The sequence below is a fragment of the Ambystoma mexicanum genome, chromosome 2q (genome assembly GCF_040938575.1).
Source record: "Ambystoma mexicanum isolate Mex_15411 chromosome 2q, UKY_AmexF1_1, whole genome shotgun sequence".
Classification (NCBI taxonomy): Eukaryota; Metazoa; Chordata; class Amphibia; order Caudata; family Ambystomatidae; genus Ambystoma; species Ambystoma mexicanum.
Window position 1 is genome coordinate 1,248,814,978 of NC_090924.1, and position 16,359 is coordinate 1,248,831,336.

The following is a 16,359-nucleotide window of genomic DNA, read 5'->3' on the forward strand; positions in this document are numbered from 1 at the left end:
TGTCTGACATCTCAATTTTCATTGCCAACCGTGAAGGCACTCTGATGGGCTTTATGTTCCTCATTGTGGAAGACATGTATGTATCCAAATATATATTTAACTGGGAGAAAAGAGATATTCTCCATGTCATCACACACTGCTCCTACTAACCAGCTGTGACATGTAATATGATTTTGAACCAGAATCCCTACTTTTGCAATACAACACAAAATGGACGTTCGACAAAAGTTTAAAATATGACTCTTCAACCCATTGCACAGAAACTATACACTTTGGAAATGTAACACATCAATATTTTCACTCCATGCTATCAGTTTAAGGGTCAAGATACTGAAAGTTGATGGTTCAAGCTCTTGAAATATATGAAGAAAAAAATATATATATAAAAATTAGACAAGCAAAAATCCACCACAAAAAATAACTAAGCGGTCCACCTTATTTCCAATATATTGGTGAACTGGGGGAGTTGCCCCAGCCCTTTAAGACAGGATAGCAATACTATGAGATGAATGGGGATCAAGTTACTCAAAAATCAATAATCGAAACAACTCAGGGAGTTGGCAAAAAGGTTAACTGTTTTAATATCAATTATCTAAAACAGGGAGTACAACGTACATCTATAGACGTATCACCACATGGTTTCTCATTTTGCTACAGAAAAAACACTGTACTTATAGAAAAAAACCTTTCAATGATGATGCTAACCTAAGTATTTACTAATGTCATCCTATGTGCAAACTACAAAAACCTAGAGGCAATTGGAATTGGGTCTAAAGGAACAGCTAAGTATACACTCCATACTAGTCTAAGAAAGTGATAGGCTCCTTAACATCAGGTGGGACAACTAAGCCCTCCCCTCAAACAGGTCACTATGAACGTCACTAAATGCACAATGTCCCATTGGTTACACAAACTATAGGGCCTTTAATTACGGAGCCCCCTATATTTGGTTGCCACTCTTACATCTGTCAGTACTTTTCCACCTACATTAGCAGCACGCAGGCTGGACTTCCAGGTGCTGGTGAGCTGCTCATAACCATTCATTTCTTCCCACCAATTAGCATATCATCTATCATCACCTCAGTGGTCTGCTGTCAATTAAGGCTTTGAACTTGTCCTTGGAAATGTTCTTTGCTCTGGAGAATTCAAGGGTGTGAAGGCATGCTTAGCCTATATTCCTAGCTGTTGTTCATCATGTTTGTCCAATTTCATCCTTTCACGTGACTGAAGGCGACACATTTGAGCTGTGGTGCATTTAAAATACTATTTTTTAATAGACTTCTGACTTCTTCCTTGTTTTTGTCCATGTCTTCTTAACAAGAGTTTCGTTCTTTCACACAATTTGTAACTACTTTCTGTTCATCCAAGTCCGATAAGACCTTGGCTTCTTGGGGCTTATCCAACTTCGCCTTTCTGAGATCTGCTTCTGTAATTCAATTGTTTTTTCAACTGTGACACACTGGAAAGGGCTTCCTTTTCTTGTCCAGCACTGCTATAATACGTAGTGGAAACATCCATTCTTTACTTATTTCTAAATATATACATTGGTGCTTGCCACAATCAGTTCACTACTTAGCTAGCTTCAAGAATACTTTGTCTGCTTGCATTTCTTTGCATATGTACATGGGTAAACTGACTTATTATCTTCATCGTTTCTGTAGTATAGGTTTCTTCATTTTGAGCCCAAGATGTCACTTATCTTTAATACTTTCTTGATGCCTTATAGAATATCTGCATTCTCTTGTCTCTGCATCTCTTCCATGTACATCAGGCTTTCTTCGTGTGACGTCACCATTCTTCTCTTTCATTCATTGGTCCTGGTTCTTCCTGGATGTCATTCAAATAGATATCAAACTGTTGTGTATGCATGTATGGCTTCCTCAATGGGAACCTTCCAGGAGTCTCCTCTGTATTGGTATTTTCATCTGTACTGCACATGTCTCACTTTCTGGTTCCCAACATATAGGCAATATGGGTGAACTGGTTGAGGTGGGGTACTTGGCTCCTTCTCTACACTGGGACTGCCATGAATCTACAAAAATGGTGCTTACACTCAAAATCCTGTCGTATTGTTATCATTCCTCCACCCTCACATTTTATTATTGATAAATTGCCAACAATGTCTAATGCCTCAATTTAAACCCTATCCATAGGGACTCTTCAAGGCAAGATGTTAGATATCCCTGCTTCTCCAAGTAACACTTAGCCTTTCTTCTGATGCACATTCAAAAGTAGGCATCCACATGTTTTTGAAAGGAAGATCCTCACCTCTCAGTTAAATGTCTTATATCACAGTGTATACATTATCTGGCTGTTTCTGTTATAAAGTAACTTCCCTTCAATAAATTGATTTGAATACATAAAACAGAGATCCAAGAAAACAGCAAAAAATAGGGATCATCCTCCTTGAAACTTCTTCGAGTGCTGCTGCTCTAATAAATTGCATTTTTGACTCAAGCATTGAATAATTTCAGTGTTGTGGGTTTCCTTTCATTCTACGTTATGAAATAACAAACAGAACTAAGTTGGTTTAGACTTCTGAATGCACACCCTAAGTTTCAATTTATTTTAACTTAATGAGAGCTTATCTGTCAAGAATATAAAAAAAGATGAGCTTGCTTGGGAAACTGCCTTGTGTACTACCCACTTCTTAGAACAATAAGCAAACATTTACAAATCCTATGGAAGCCTCTCTCACATAGTAGTAACGCTACTGTTTTTGTTCTCGGATTATACGGGCAACTACTGGATTGGCCCTATCCAGAAGACGATAATATGTATATCGGAGATATGTCTCAACTACTTACACACCGCCATGGCAATTTTCCAAGTTCACGTAAAAATAGTTGCATTCATTCAGAAGTTATATTCATCTCATAGTGTGAATACAACCAATTAAATGCCATATTGAAGCTCATGGCAGTCGTTTCAGTAAAGGCATTTAAGGGTGTATTATACTAATATGCAATTAATGTATTCTGTATTCAAGAACCTTTTTTTATAATAATAAGCATTCCTTTTTCATATTTAGGCTTCAACCGAAGATGGAATATTTGACTCTGAATTACACGTAACCAGGAAGCAAATTAAGAAATCTGCCACTCATTGTCATGTAACATTGTCAACATGCCAGAGGAAAATTGACTCTACTTTGTATGTGTATATGTTTAAAAATTGAGAAAAGGAACCAAACAGAAAGTGAACAAAGAAGTGTGCAACCACGTCAGAAAAAAGTGCTACAAAATTGGATAACAACCTGCTGAATATTCCACAATTATAGAGAGAACAGACACAAAAGTCAAACATGGAAAGTCAATTGTGATGTTATCAGAGTCATTGAGTAGGGAGATATGAGAGCATAAAGGAATAATGGACTGGATTATGAATTCAGATAGAAGCAAGAGTACAAGGTTTTAGCAATGTTATGCACTAAATATGGAAGTTAGGTTTATATTTTGAAACAGTCTCTTGAACATATGATATGTATTTGTACATAACATTTTTAGTTTTTTCATTGTGTATGAGTGATATTTAGATGTATCTAAAAATGAAATATGAATACAACATTGTGTGTGGAAAAGTTAATGACTTTAAGGTTTCTCTGACATAAGTAGTTGACACATAATTCTATGATCATAAGAAAGACCCCATCCTCTTATAACAGTACATGTACATTTTGGCAATATTTTGCCAAATTGTTGAATATGTTTATCACTTTTGTGACCTTTAAGCTAAACTCAAACTATTGAAAACCCAAAGTGTAACTTGGTCCATTAAGTCCATTACATGGAATTCATTTAAACAAAAACATAAAAACATAAACCTGAATCACTAGCTAAAGTGTTATCCCCAATGTATGAGTTCTCCTCTTGTTACAATGGACATCTGTTATTTTGTATTGTATAGATTTCTCTTCTCAAATGTATTCCTATTGTATTAAACATGCCTACCTATATTACCATATATAACATGGAACTATTATTACTATTGCACAGGATTATTATTATTATGAAGTATTATTAATTATTATTTTTAATTAATTATTAATTAGTTGAGTGCTTTCCCCTCAAACCCTGACCCCCATGAAGGGAAGGGCTTATTCCTGTTAGTGATTAACCATTGTTAAATGCTTTTATGCATTCTTTTATTTTCTGTGATCTTCCTTTTTCTTAAATTTTACGTTTATGTCTACAAGGAGTGCCCTACTACATTCAACAATATCTATGAGTATGACTTGGTTATGATGAACAGTTTACTATGAATTGCTAATAGTGCACACATTTTTGATTATTATGCCCACAGGCTTTGGTGCGGTACAAATATAATAGCATAACATAACATAACATGTAATCACCTCTCCCTACACTAAATCCCCAAAAATGAAAACATGCTTCAGTTCTCCCATATGTAAGGCTTAAAGGACAGGAGGTAGTGGGTAGCCCCGTCCAGTATCATGTTCAATCAAAAAGCTCCATGTTTACCCATTGCCTAAAATCTCATACGACAGGCGGGGTATCTCTCAGACATGTAACACATTATGATCACAGAGGTCAATGGTCTAAAAAATTAGTCAGTAATTGAGGGCATCTCCCTTCACCATTGTTTGGCACTGGTTCACAGGATTGACCAGTATTTCAGTACATGGTGAACAACTATGTGTTAGGGAGAATTCTCTATTTAGGCTGAATTTCCTAACCTAGTGAGTCCCCCAGCAGCTTTGCTGGATTTCTGGAGTTTGTTTTTTCCATCCTGCCAAGAGTGAGACTCTTTTTCTCCCACTCTTGGACATGAATGTGTGTAATTCCTTTGAATGTCAATGGCCCTCATTACGACCCTGGCGGAAATCGAAAAACGATGGCGGAAATGCAATACCGCCATCGAATACCGCCCGTTGCGATTATGACCCGTCACCGTAAAGTACGATGCCATTAGCGACACCGTAGTGAACGCCAACGCTAACTGCACCAAGTACGCGCACACGCGCACTGCGAAACTGTAATGACCACCATGGCGCAACGGTACAGGAATTCTGACCCTAGCGGACATGTACCTAACGCCATCAAGCATGGCGGAAATTACCATTCCGCCATGGTGATAAGTACGGCATCGCAAACCAACCGTAAAAGGCCCTACTGAGTGCCTGTACACCACTCCCTGGCCACATTGCACAACACCTCGTAGGTGCTATGAAGTCAAACAATGCAACCAGTCAAATGTACAAGTCACCCATGCATGCCAACGAACAAATGAATGTAGGGGCTCCAAGTACCTTGTGAGTGGCCATCCATATTAGCCATGGCACCATTGCCGTACTGATGCAGCACAGGCATGTGAAGCTCCAAGTACAGCAACATGAACTGAAAACGGAGACAAACAAAAACAGGCCCCCCATCGCTTGACACCAGTGCAAGGCAACATACAAAGCAGTATCCTGAGTGAGACTGCACCAGCCCTGTACTCCAGCCAGTAAACAAACCAACCAGCAGCATAAGCATGTACCACACAAGTTGGCAGAGTGACTGAGCAGCCAGGCACATCTCAAGAGGGGCCAATGGGAGCAGCAGGGCACAGATGGCACGAATACAGAAGCCATTCCAATGGACATGACCTCAGTCACCCTCCAAGAAACGCACGCAAACACAGGCACCTGTGACCAGCCATATTCTGAAAATCACATCATTCCACCAATCCACCTGGCCGACCGGCATCTGTTACACAAAAGCCAATCCCCCTCCCATGAGCATGACATCATTAAAACAGTCATAATGGCAGCCCCTATCCCTGACCTTACTGGCCTTCGTAGGCAAACGCGCCCAGTACAGTACCACGCAACTATGCCCAGAAGGCCGAACCCAAAGCAGATCTCCTCACAATACATCGCTCCACAAATAGGAATATGCTACATTACTTGCAAAGAATAACGCTACAAGGTCAATATCATAATCAAAATTTAATGCACAACAAAATCACCCGGGCCATACAGCTATTAGGTCATGAACTCCAAATCATATCTCATAATTGTGGGCTGCATCCGCAATAAATGACCAGCTTCTTCTTGTGTGACGCCCTGTTCCTCCATGGTACACAGGGGCTACATCCACGTTCAAAAAGGCAACATGGAAGCGCCTAGAACCGCAGGGCCGTCCCATTAGGTAGGCACTAGTCCAGCTGAAAGCTCGAAATGTTGCTCCTAGCCACTAGTACTGCGTAAGGGCATGTGGGCCATTGGCGATCGTCCCATAAGATCGTAATGGTGCTCCACTGATTAACACGAAGCAGCAGGTGTCGGGAGTAAAAGCCATCTGCAGGAGTGGCATACAGATGGCAGCGGCAAAAGGGGAGGAGATACCTGTCACCCAAATGAAACGAAAAAGAATAGTATGGGCATCAGAACTCCATTTGAATTACTCACTTCAAAGATCACACTAAATCCACCGCCATATGCATGGTAGCCCACTCAAAAGGATTTTTCGCACCCAATATTCACTTGCGAATCATAACTATATAAATCGAGGTGAAAACACTATTACAAACGAGTGTTTGTGTGCATGCGTCTGTTAAAACTGAATCCATTAGATGGGATTAGTAACGTGCATAGGCACAAGTGTTTGAAGGCGCGTCGAGACAGGGAGGGTTCAACAAGGGCAGATAGACGATGGTCCCACTATGGCAGCCCTGCATCACATAGCGCAGAGGAGGTTGATAGATTCCAAAAAGCCATGTACATGGCAGACTCTCTATTAAATCATCTGTCCATGCATCCATACATCATTCCCTCATCCCGGTATAAAAACGCCTGATTATTTACTCACATCACATTAGAAATTTCCATTGAATCTGTGCCTAATGCAGTCTGCAAAATCCACTGTGCTCCAGGCCGGAATTCTAGTGTTGTGAAGTAACATGTATTTGGGAACGTCCTGCCTCATCCTCCACTACGCTATTGCGCATCCCATACTATTCATATCAATCATTGCATTCTCGGCATGGCCCCTGTCCCAAGGACATTAAACAATAGAACTTTCTATCTGCAGTCAGACCTGTGGGCGTCTCCTCGCCGCTAGCTGGAAACCGAAAGCGCTGTCCTTCGAATTCCTCATTTGCAACATCACGTCGAAAAGGCATCTGTGACCGCTTGAAATCACAAATCCATCCATTTAGTGCGGCAGTGTGTGAAAATGGCAACTGGCTACACTCACAAATGGGACGCCCCGCCCGTCGGTGAACCGCGGTACAGAGCTGCATGAGGGTCCACCCTTAATCGAGTACTACATTCCACTGACCCTTCACAAGTTTGTTCCCGACTGCAAATACAGTATGTGAAACAATGGGAGCATAGCAGAATTAACATATGAAGCGATATCTCACTGCCATCGGGATGAAATACATGATTGTAATAGCAAGATGCCATGCGTCGATTTGCAGCGTTGTGTGCGGGACGTGCTCGCCCAAAGGGGATTGCAGCTTGCACAGCTGGAATGAATCACCACAGGTGGAGGCTATACAGCTTGGAAACACATAAATTGCACACCCAACCCCCTCCCACAACCACACCCACTCCAAAATGCTGCCGACAGGACTTGCGATGTTGGCCCTGGCGGACCTGATAGCACTGCAAGTACTCCAACTTCAAGAAGAAGACGAACACCAACTACTACAACAACCGGCCGCACAGAGGAGACGCAGGAGGAGGAGGAGGGCAAGGCAGGGCCAGCAAGGCCCACCAGCACAGCCACTACCACCACGCAGGCAGCCCGCAATCCCACGCCTCCGAGCACATCCGTTCAACCTCACTGATGAGCAGATCCACACCCTCTACCGTTTGGACCGGGACACCATAACCGCCATTGTGGACATGACACACGCTGACCTTGTCAGCATGATAGATAGCCCAACCGCCATCCCACCCCTACTGAAGGTGGTGTCTGTACTCCACTTCCTGGCCACAGGCACCTACCAGAACACAGTCGGACAGTTGCATGGCACATCACAGCCACTGTTCTCACGGACACTATTGCAAGTGCTCGATGCCCTCCTGAAGCACGCAGACGACTACATCTCTCTACCACGCTCGGAGCAGGAAATTACCAACACAAAAGTGGGATTCCATGCACTTGCCGGCATACCAGGTTGCATTGGTGCCATCGACTGCACCCATGTGGAATTGGTTGTCCCACATGCCATGGAGGCCCAGTACCGCAACCGAAAACAATATCATTCTCTTAATGTACAAATGGTGTGTGACTCAAACGGGATCATTACACATTTTTGTGCCCGATTTCCTGGATCAACCCATGATTCCATGGTCTTACGGAACTCTACAATACCACGCTACATGGAGCGACATGCAGGGAACAGATCCTGGCTACTCGGTGAGTCTCATTTCATGCATGATAATGTGGGGTATGTGATGCGGCAATGACCTGCCAGGAAGGGGGGGGGGTGCTTACGTAGCAATGTCATTCCTCAAACATCCTTTATTGTCCACATACAGGTGATGCCGGGTATCCACTGAAGAGATGGCTCCTTACACCACTCCGGAACCCACAGGACCAGCATGAGGAGGACTACATCCATGCCCACTCACGTACCCGTGTAGTCATAGAACAGGCATTCGGCCTACTGAAGGGTCGTTTCCGCTGCCTCAGCAGGTCTGGCGGGGCACTCCTGTACCGCCATGAGAAGGTTGCTAAGATGGTCATGGCATGTGTCATGCTACACAACATGTGCATACGTAGAAATGTGCCCATGCCCCCTGACGCAGAACTGCAAGCACCAGAATATGGTCATGATGTGGGTGGGGATGTGGCAGAACCTGAAGGAGTCCGCAAGGCACAGGAGGGCCGTGAAATTTGTCAGCATATCATAGATGCATGCTTCTAGCACTCACGCCTGGTGGCTGATACATGGACACGGGAGTTGTGGCACTGTGTGTGTCTGGAACATGCACAATATGGACTGTACGCCTATGATGGCCTCGTACACAAAGATCAATGTCCACACATCTCATTGGATGATTGTGAAATGTTTATAGCATATGTGAAATTGTGTTACACACCCCATCGACCCGCCACCCAAGTAAGCCCAACACACCCCCTCCACCCTCCTACCTCCCCCCCGAACACCAGTGTCCAAAGATGCTCATTGTCAGTGGGCAGTCGCTATTGCAAGCCCCCTCTCCGGGTATCAGGGGCACCCCTGCCTGTGGAGCGCTGGTTCCTCCCAGATCTGCGTTGGGGGCTGCCCTGGACGGAACTTGCAACAGATGATGTCTCTGCCTGCTCACGTCCATGCATGTCCCTGAGGGTTTGTGAGAGCTCAGTGAGCACACGGCGCACAGCGGCAAGTTCAGCACATACGTCTTTGGACGTCGCATGCAGTTCCCCCCTCAGGCTCTCGGTGCTTCTCTCCATTTGTACTCTCAGGCTCTCGGTGCTTCTCTCCATTTGTAATCTCAGGCTCTCGGTGCTTCTCTCCATTTCTGCCCTTAGTGTCTCTGTACATGTTTCTATGGCTGCCTTGGTACCCCCACATTCATCAGCATGCTCCTTGAGGAGCGTGGCCAGTTGCTGCTGTTGTTCGATCACCTGGTCGAGGGACTTTTGCCTCTGCTGGGCCATGGCCATTTGCGGTGGTGTCACAGAGGGACTGATCACCTCATGTAGCCTTGACACAGGGCTTGTGGGGGATGGCCAGTCGTCGTCTTGTGAGTGCCCCTGCGTGGTATCCTCATGGTGTACGGGATGGAACAGACAGGGGGATTGAGACAGGTCATGGATGGATCTAACTTCGACATCACCGTTTTCTGTGTCGGAGCATGCTGCCATTAATGCAGTGTCACCTATGGTGCTGCTGCCACCAGAAGCAGTGCCTTCTGTGGCATCCATTGGGGGGGCCTGTGGTGGTGGTGGTGTTGTGGCCATGCTGGCTGCTGGGGTGCCTGTTGAAGTCCCCTCCTGTGTGCTGCCACTTGATTTGTGCTGCAGCCGTGTCTTGATGCGTGCAGCTGAGGTGGAGGGTCTTTGGCCGTTGGTCTTGGCCCTCTTTGCAGGTGTGCTGGTAGGGGTGTCCTGGAGCTCGTCGTTTGAATCGGACCCTGTGGTGGAGTAAAGGAGGGCGAGCGTTATTAATGGGTCTGTGGAAATTGGAATGGCAATGTATCACATGCATTGGGGTGGTACCTGAGGGTGATTTGGGTTAGGGCCTTGGAGGTAGTTTCATTTTTGTGTGGATTGAGGGTGCAGTTGTATTGCAGCCTGCAGTTAGGGGGTGCCTGCTGCACGTGTAGAGGGTGTTTTTAGGAATTTTAATTATTTATTTATTTAATTTGACTTTTAATGTCCGCTATCAGGCCAATGTAAGTGGACGTTCTCCTGGACATGTGTTTCTGTTGCACTATGTGGACACATGGTACTTCACATGATTGGACATTGTGGTTTTAGCATAGTTTTATTTGGGCCACCTACCTGATTCTTCGGATGTCTGCACTCCTTTCTCCATCCCTCCGACTCCCTCTATGGTCTCCATTCCAATGGTGGAGGCACAGATTTCTTCCCAGGGGGTCAGCTTGATGGGTGATTCCGATCCTCCCCCGGTAGCTGTGGCAATGTTTCGGTTGGCAGAAAGTATGCTACAGACGCGGATCCGCAGGTCGTCCCATCGCTTTCTGCATTTCTGTGGGTTGCGGGGTGCGGTCCCCACCGCACTTACCCGCTGTGCCACCAGGGCCCATATGGCCTTCTTGTTCGCAAGTGCCGTCCTGGTCATTTGCGTCGAGAAGACGACAACAGCATTCTCCTGGAGGGTCTCTGTGAGCACCGTGAGTTCCTCACGTGAGAAGTGGACCTGCCGCTTGCGGTCGCACGCTTTTTTCGCTACTTTTCCCATTGTTTTGGTTTCACTAGGGTGGATGTCGGGTTGGGATGTCTCTCAGGGTAGTATTTTTAATGGTTGTGTGAATGTTCTGATTTTATAGGTGTACGGCGTGCTGTTTCCCGTTCCGGGACCATGTTTTTGCTTCCGTTTCCGTATATTTACGGTCACCGTATTTTCCGATTGCCGCTCTTTGCGGTGACCGCTATGTCCGGTGGCGGTATTGCACCTAGGTCGCCGTACGACGGCGGTGAGGGGCGTTTTGGGGACATTTCCGCCATCGCGGACTTTGCACTTCCGCCAAGGCGTAGTGCTCGTGCCCGATGGGTCAGAATTAGCCGCACTTTACTCTGTCGTGCCATGGCGGAAACGCTATTTACGCTATGGCGGTCCGGTCGGTCGATTTCCGCCAGGGTCGTAATGAGGGCCAATGTGTTCTATGGGCTATGGGGTCTTTTACTCCATAGGGTCTCATATGTTTTTCTATGTGTGTTACCCCGCACCCTACGTGCCGTAACACTGGGGCGTCCTAGCGGACCTCCACCATAGACTCCATACCCGGGGACTGACTACTGTCTCCCCGGGCATGTAAAGTCCCCATTGGCTTTACTAGACCTAAATTTACTAACAGAACTAGTACAAACCATCTTATTGTGGATGTGCTAGTAGGGGTAATTCGATTACTCCTGGATCTGTTACTCAAGGGGGCACTGTCCCGTCCCCCCTCGTCGAGTTTTGGCTGGTGGCAGTGGAAACTACTTGTTATGTTCGACCCCAAACATAACCCTATGGGATTCTTCCCATTGTTGGAGATTGATACTTTTCCTCGTTAATCTCTAACATACCATCAGTTTGCTTATCTTAAATAAGTTTACCGGATGGTATTTTCTGCCAGAACTCAGTTTTTAAAATGGCGTCTGTATTCGTCTCTGTGACTCCTAAACCAAAGGTTGAGCCCTTTGTTCCACTTTTGGCGGGCCTCTGTACAGAGACCCTCCAAAGTGGTGCCATTCTGTCTGGGTTACCACAGGGGTGTGGGAGGGGGTTTAGGCACCCTGGACCGATTTGCCTTGCCAACTCCGGTCGCACTCTGGTGTGATTGGCCCAAGTGGTGAGCCTCCCCGCTCACCACTTAGCAAGTGTTGATTGACAGCTAGGCTGAATGAATGGGGGTTTTCTGCATAAAAGCAGGGCTTTTGGGACTGGATCTTCAGAAGTCGCCACAGGACCTAAGAATCTGACGAGGGTAACACTGAGCCGACCTGCAACGACGACACCTCCGGTGGAGCCCTGCTGAACCGACTCACCACTTCCCGACGACAGAAGAGATCTCCCTGCCGGAGAGTCTCTTCCCCTGACTGGTGGGAACAACCAGTCCCCTTTGCTTTTTCTTCACCTCAGGACGCGGTGGTCGAATTGCCAGTGCAGAGCACCCCGGAAACCGTATAGCCACTACCCCTGTACCACAACCAAAATGTGGTGCCTTGTGACGGAGCACTCCGCGGCTGGTCTCTTCCCTGGTGGTGCACCGGACTTCACTTTTCTTCGACGACGAGATCATCTCTACTCTTGGCAAAGACCCGACGTGCATCCACCACCAGGAACAACTGCCCACGCCGGAGCTGTCTCTCCACAAACAAGGTACCGTGTCCGCCTGGCTTCCCTTTCGATCGGTTCGAGTGAGGTGTCTTAATCCTCTCTTTTCCGTTGGGTCGCCTCCAAGCTTTCTCACGTATTGTTCTGAACTAGTTCAATCTGCCGATAACAATTTGCTACAAAGACTCAAACGCATTTCCACTAGAGACTTTTTGGGACATACTGCCTTGCCTCTCTCCGAGTGGGCCTGGCCTCTGAACTTTATGATCTATTGTGGTTCTTGCCTTCTTGGCTTGCATTTTTCCCGTGAAGTATTGAACTGTGTTGATTTTGTAACCTGCTTATTTTCTCTCCCGTCCTAACTAATATTAGAGTGCCATCTAGGTTGAGGCATACACCTCTGTCTGAAAATAAGTGATGCCAGAAGAACCTAGTCTTTTCGAAAAATTGTTAGGGGGTTTGATCGTTTCTGCTTCGTAGAGTAATCGTAATTGAAGTGTTTGCCGTGATAGTGCCATAGTGTTTTTCATAGATGTTCCGTTATAAATAAATACCTTAATACCTTTACACTGAAGCCTTGTTACGTGTTTGCTTGTTTTACTGTGAAGGATTGTCCTGTATTGTATACTCCACATACTGCTTACCTCTTCTTGAGGGAAGTCTGACTGCTCAGCCACAGCTACCAAGTGAATCTGTGTGGTACAGACTGCTACCAAGTGGGTTTACTGCCAAACACCTATAGTCCTAAATCTTTTGCAGTGGTCCCAGAGGAAACTGCACAGGTTTCCACCTAACACTATGCCTTTGTGTTTGCTGCATCATCCTCAGATTAGGCATTTGGCAACTTTCTCTAGCACACATGGACAACGTTTCTCTCATGCCTCTAGTGAATGATCCTTCTCAGCTATCCTAGTAGCCTGACAACAGTGCCATTTATGGTGTACTGCTCTCCAAAATGTCACGTTATTTTTGTTACACATCATATATCATATCTGTATTGTGTGATACTGACATATCTTCACCTTGATATGCCTTTTTCAATTCCTTTTTTTTTTACTTTATGCCATTACAAATTCCATAGTGTGACTTCGATTTGTGGTCAGTTCAACCATGTTAATTCATCTTCTCCCTGACATTTGCCTTACCGTTTTTGGATATACATGGAATTGTCTAACTGTATTGCAATCTTACATTATCCTGCTTTCTGGAACTTCTCAGTGGATTCTTGTCTTTATGGCTGATTTCAGAAAGGGATTCTTCTGTATCTGTAGTAAATGTATGTTATTGTTCAACTGATCTGCTGCCTGCATTCACGGACTCATTTGGGGTCGCTTCCACCCGAGAGCAGAGGCAGGAAAGGGATGATGTTGTGCTGCACCCGTTATAACGCAAAGCACCATTACACTTGTGATTCCTGATGCTATCCTGATGCTATCCAGAGAGGATGAGGATGTGAACAGCTGGCATGCAGGTCCATACAGCTGCTGCTGCATGAAAAGTCCGATCCAGGCATCTATACCACAGACCTGCTCTTTAATAAAAGACCTGCTCGCTTGGGCACGTTGCATGGGCACGTTGTGTGCCTGTCCACTGGACAACAGAGATCGGCTTCTGGTGGTGTACATTTATAACATCAGCAATGAGAGTTGGAATACTGGTAGCCCGCCCTCTCTCCCTGGTGTCCCATGGTTACAACCGGAGGATAAGGTCATGCATTTAGGAAAACCTCTAACCTTATGCACACTAATCTGCAAGATCAAATAAGCATGCTGATGATGACCAGCATTTGATTCTCTTAATTGTTCTATTTAAACAACATTCTCTTGTCCCAATGTCTTAATGTCCCTTTTTGTAACTCTCCAATTTCGAAAGAAATTGGAGAGTTACAAAAACAAGCAAACTTATTATCCTATTATGGTCCTATTATGGTCCTGACATATTCCTCCTTGTTTTTGGGACATGCATTAATTGAACTACAATGTGCAGAGCCTCCACCATTTCCTCTTTTTAAAAAAAATACATATTTATCGAGTGTACGATTTGGAAAGGAAATTACTCAGAGACAGTGATCGTTATAAAATGCTCAGACTCCAATATTAGTGTTTGTGTTGAATTATTTTAAAAGTGTTTTTCAAAAAGCTAATAATGATTTGTAGCTGAAAATATTTAGAAAAGATAAATGCAATATAACTCCAAACACTCATATAGTCTTCCTAGTCTAAATTAAGATTAGTCTAATAAGTGGTATAGGGACCAGAAGTTGTGAGCAACCCTGTTGAACAGCTCACAAAATAACTGTCTGTGCTTCTGAGGTGGAATCACCAAAGAAGATGTGCCCCTCTCCTCCAAAAATAAGTAAGTAAAAGAGGGTCTCAATACCTGAGAGGGGACATTTTGCTAATACACATCTAGTGCTGTTCTCGGGTGTTAATTCAAACGTCTGTATCATGGGTCCTACGACACCACCATATACAAATCCTAATCCAAAGAGGAGCACACACCGAGGAAGAGTCAACGCTGTGTATTACAGCTTGGCGTGCACAAAGCAAACAGAACAGTGGACTGGAACTGATTGATGAGAGCCGACATCTGGACAAATAGCGAACAATAGTTTTATACTACGAATACAATGGTCAAGACATTAGATACAGTTGCAGCTCAGGAAGTTCATATTTTCCATGTTTTCCAAGTAACTCATTGTCTAAACTACGTCATATCCTCAGAACTAAAATTATATTAGTACAACGGGATTGGAGCAAACAGATCAACAGTATCCTAGCTCATCGCCTCCCCATGTGGTGCCACATTGCTTCTCATACCTCCCGGGCATAGTTTGCAATTAGTAAAATAACATTTGTGCTGACCCCGGGGACTTTATTATACTGCCATTGGTCAGCACTATTGTGAGAGGAACAAGAGACACTCTGCTCCTGGAGGAAGGGCAGATATTCATGCAGTACCTGCTGTATAATGGCCTTTGCAAACCTTGTGGTGGATGCTCCAAAGGCTGGACAACTCCCAGGGACATAGGAACGTACTGTTTCATTGGTCCTCCCAGGACTGCACTCTGTTCAGCTTTCCATTCCCATGTCCACCTTCCGACAGACACTCATAGCTATGTGAATGGTCCTCTTGCGCAGGTTGACTCCCTGTGTACCCCCTAATGCCCATTGGATTACCTTTCCACCCTGTCATCACATTACCCAGTGTTGTCTTTGCTGCATTGGGCTGCCCGCGACTCACAGCTTGAGCTCAGTCCCCCTCCTCCCTAACACGTGGTGTTCCGATCATGTGGTCAGAGCAGGTTTCCCAGGTGAAGCCCAACCTGGGAGCAACCCTGCTAAATGTGTTTACCTGGAATGTTTCCCTATCTTGTAATAATATACAAAAGCTTGCTGGTCCTACCCTTTTAGGCCTTCTTTCATGGTGTGACTATAATTTGTTTGTGTACCCATGCATTCCCCCCTAGGAGGTGCCCCATCCCCTCTTGTGTACTCCTGTAGGCGGTAGGTGTGCCCCCCCTATCTGAAAGATGGAGTTGACTCACATCTGTTGGGGCCCATGTTTGGCCACTGAATCATCAAAGAGGAAATGTTCACTGGCCCATTAGGTTGCTAGTATTGTGTTCAGAATCTCCCTATGCAAGGTTGCACTCCGAGCAACTTGAAGGCTGGTCACCCAACCACAACATCTTTCTCCCAGCGTACCCTTCTCTCTGGTCTCTGGTCCCTTCCCTCCCCTCCCCCGACCAAGATTACCCGATTCTTTTAGCAGCAACGCCACCACTGATGCCACTGCAACCTCCCAGGCCACCATGGAAAAGGAAGAGGGGCTCCAGATGAACCCTGCCTTCCATCTCCATGGAATCCATTGAAGGTGTGTATTTTGGTT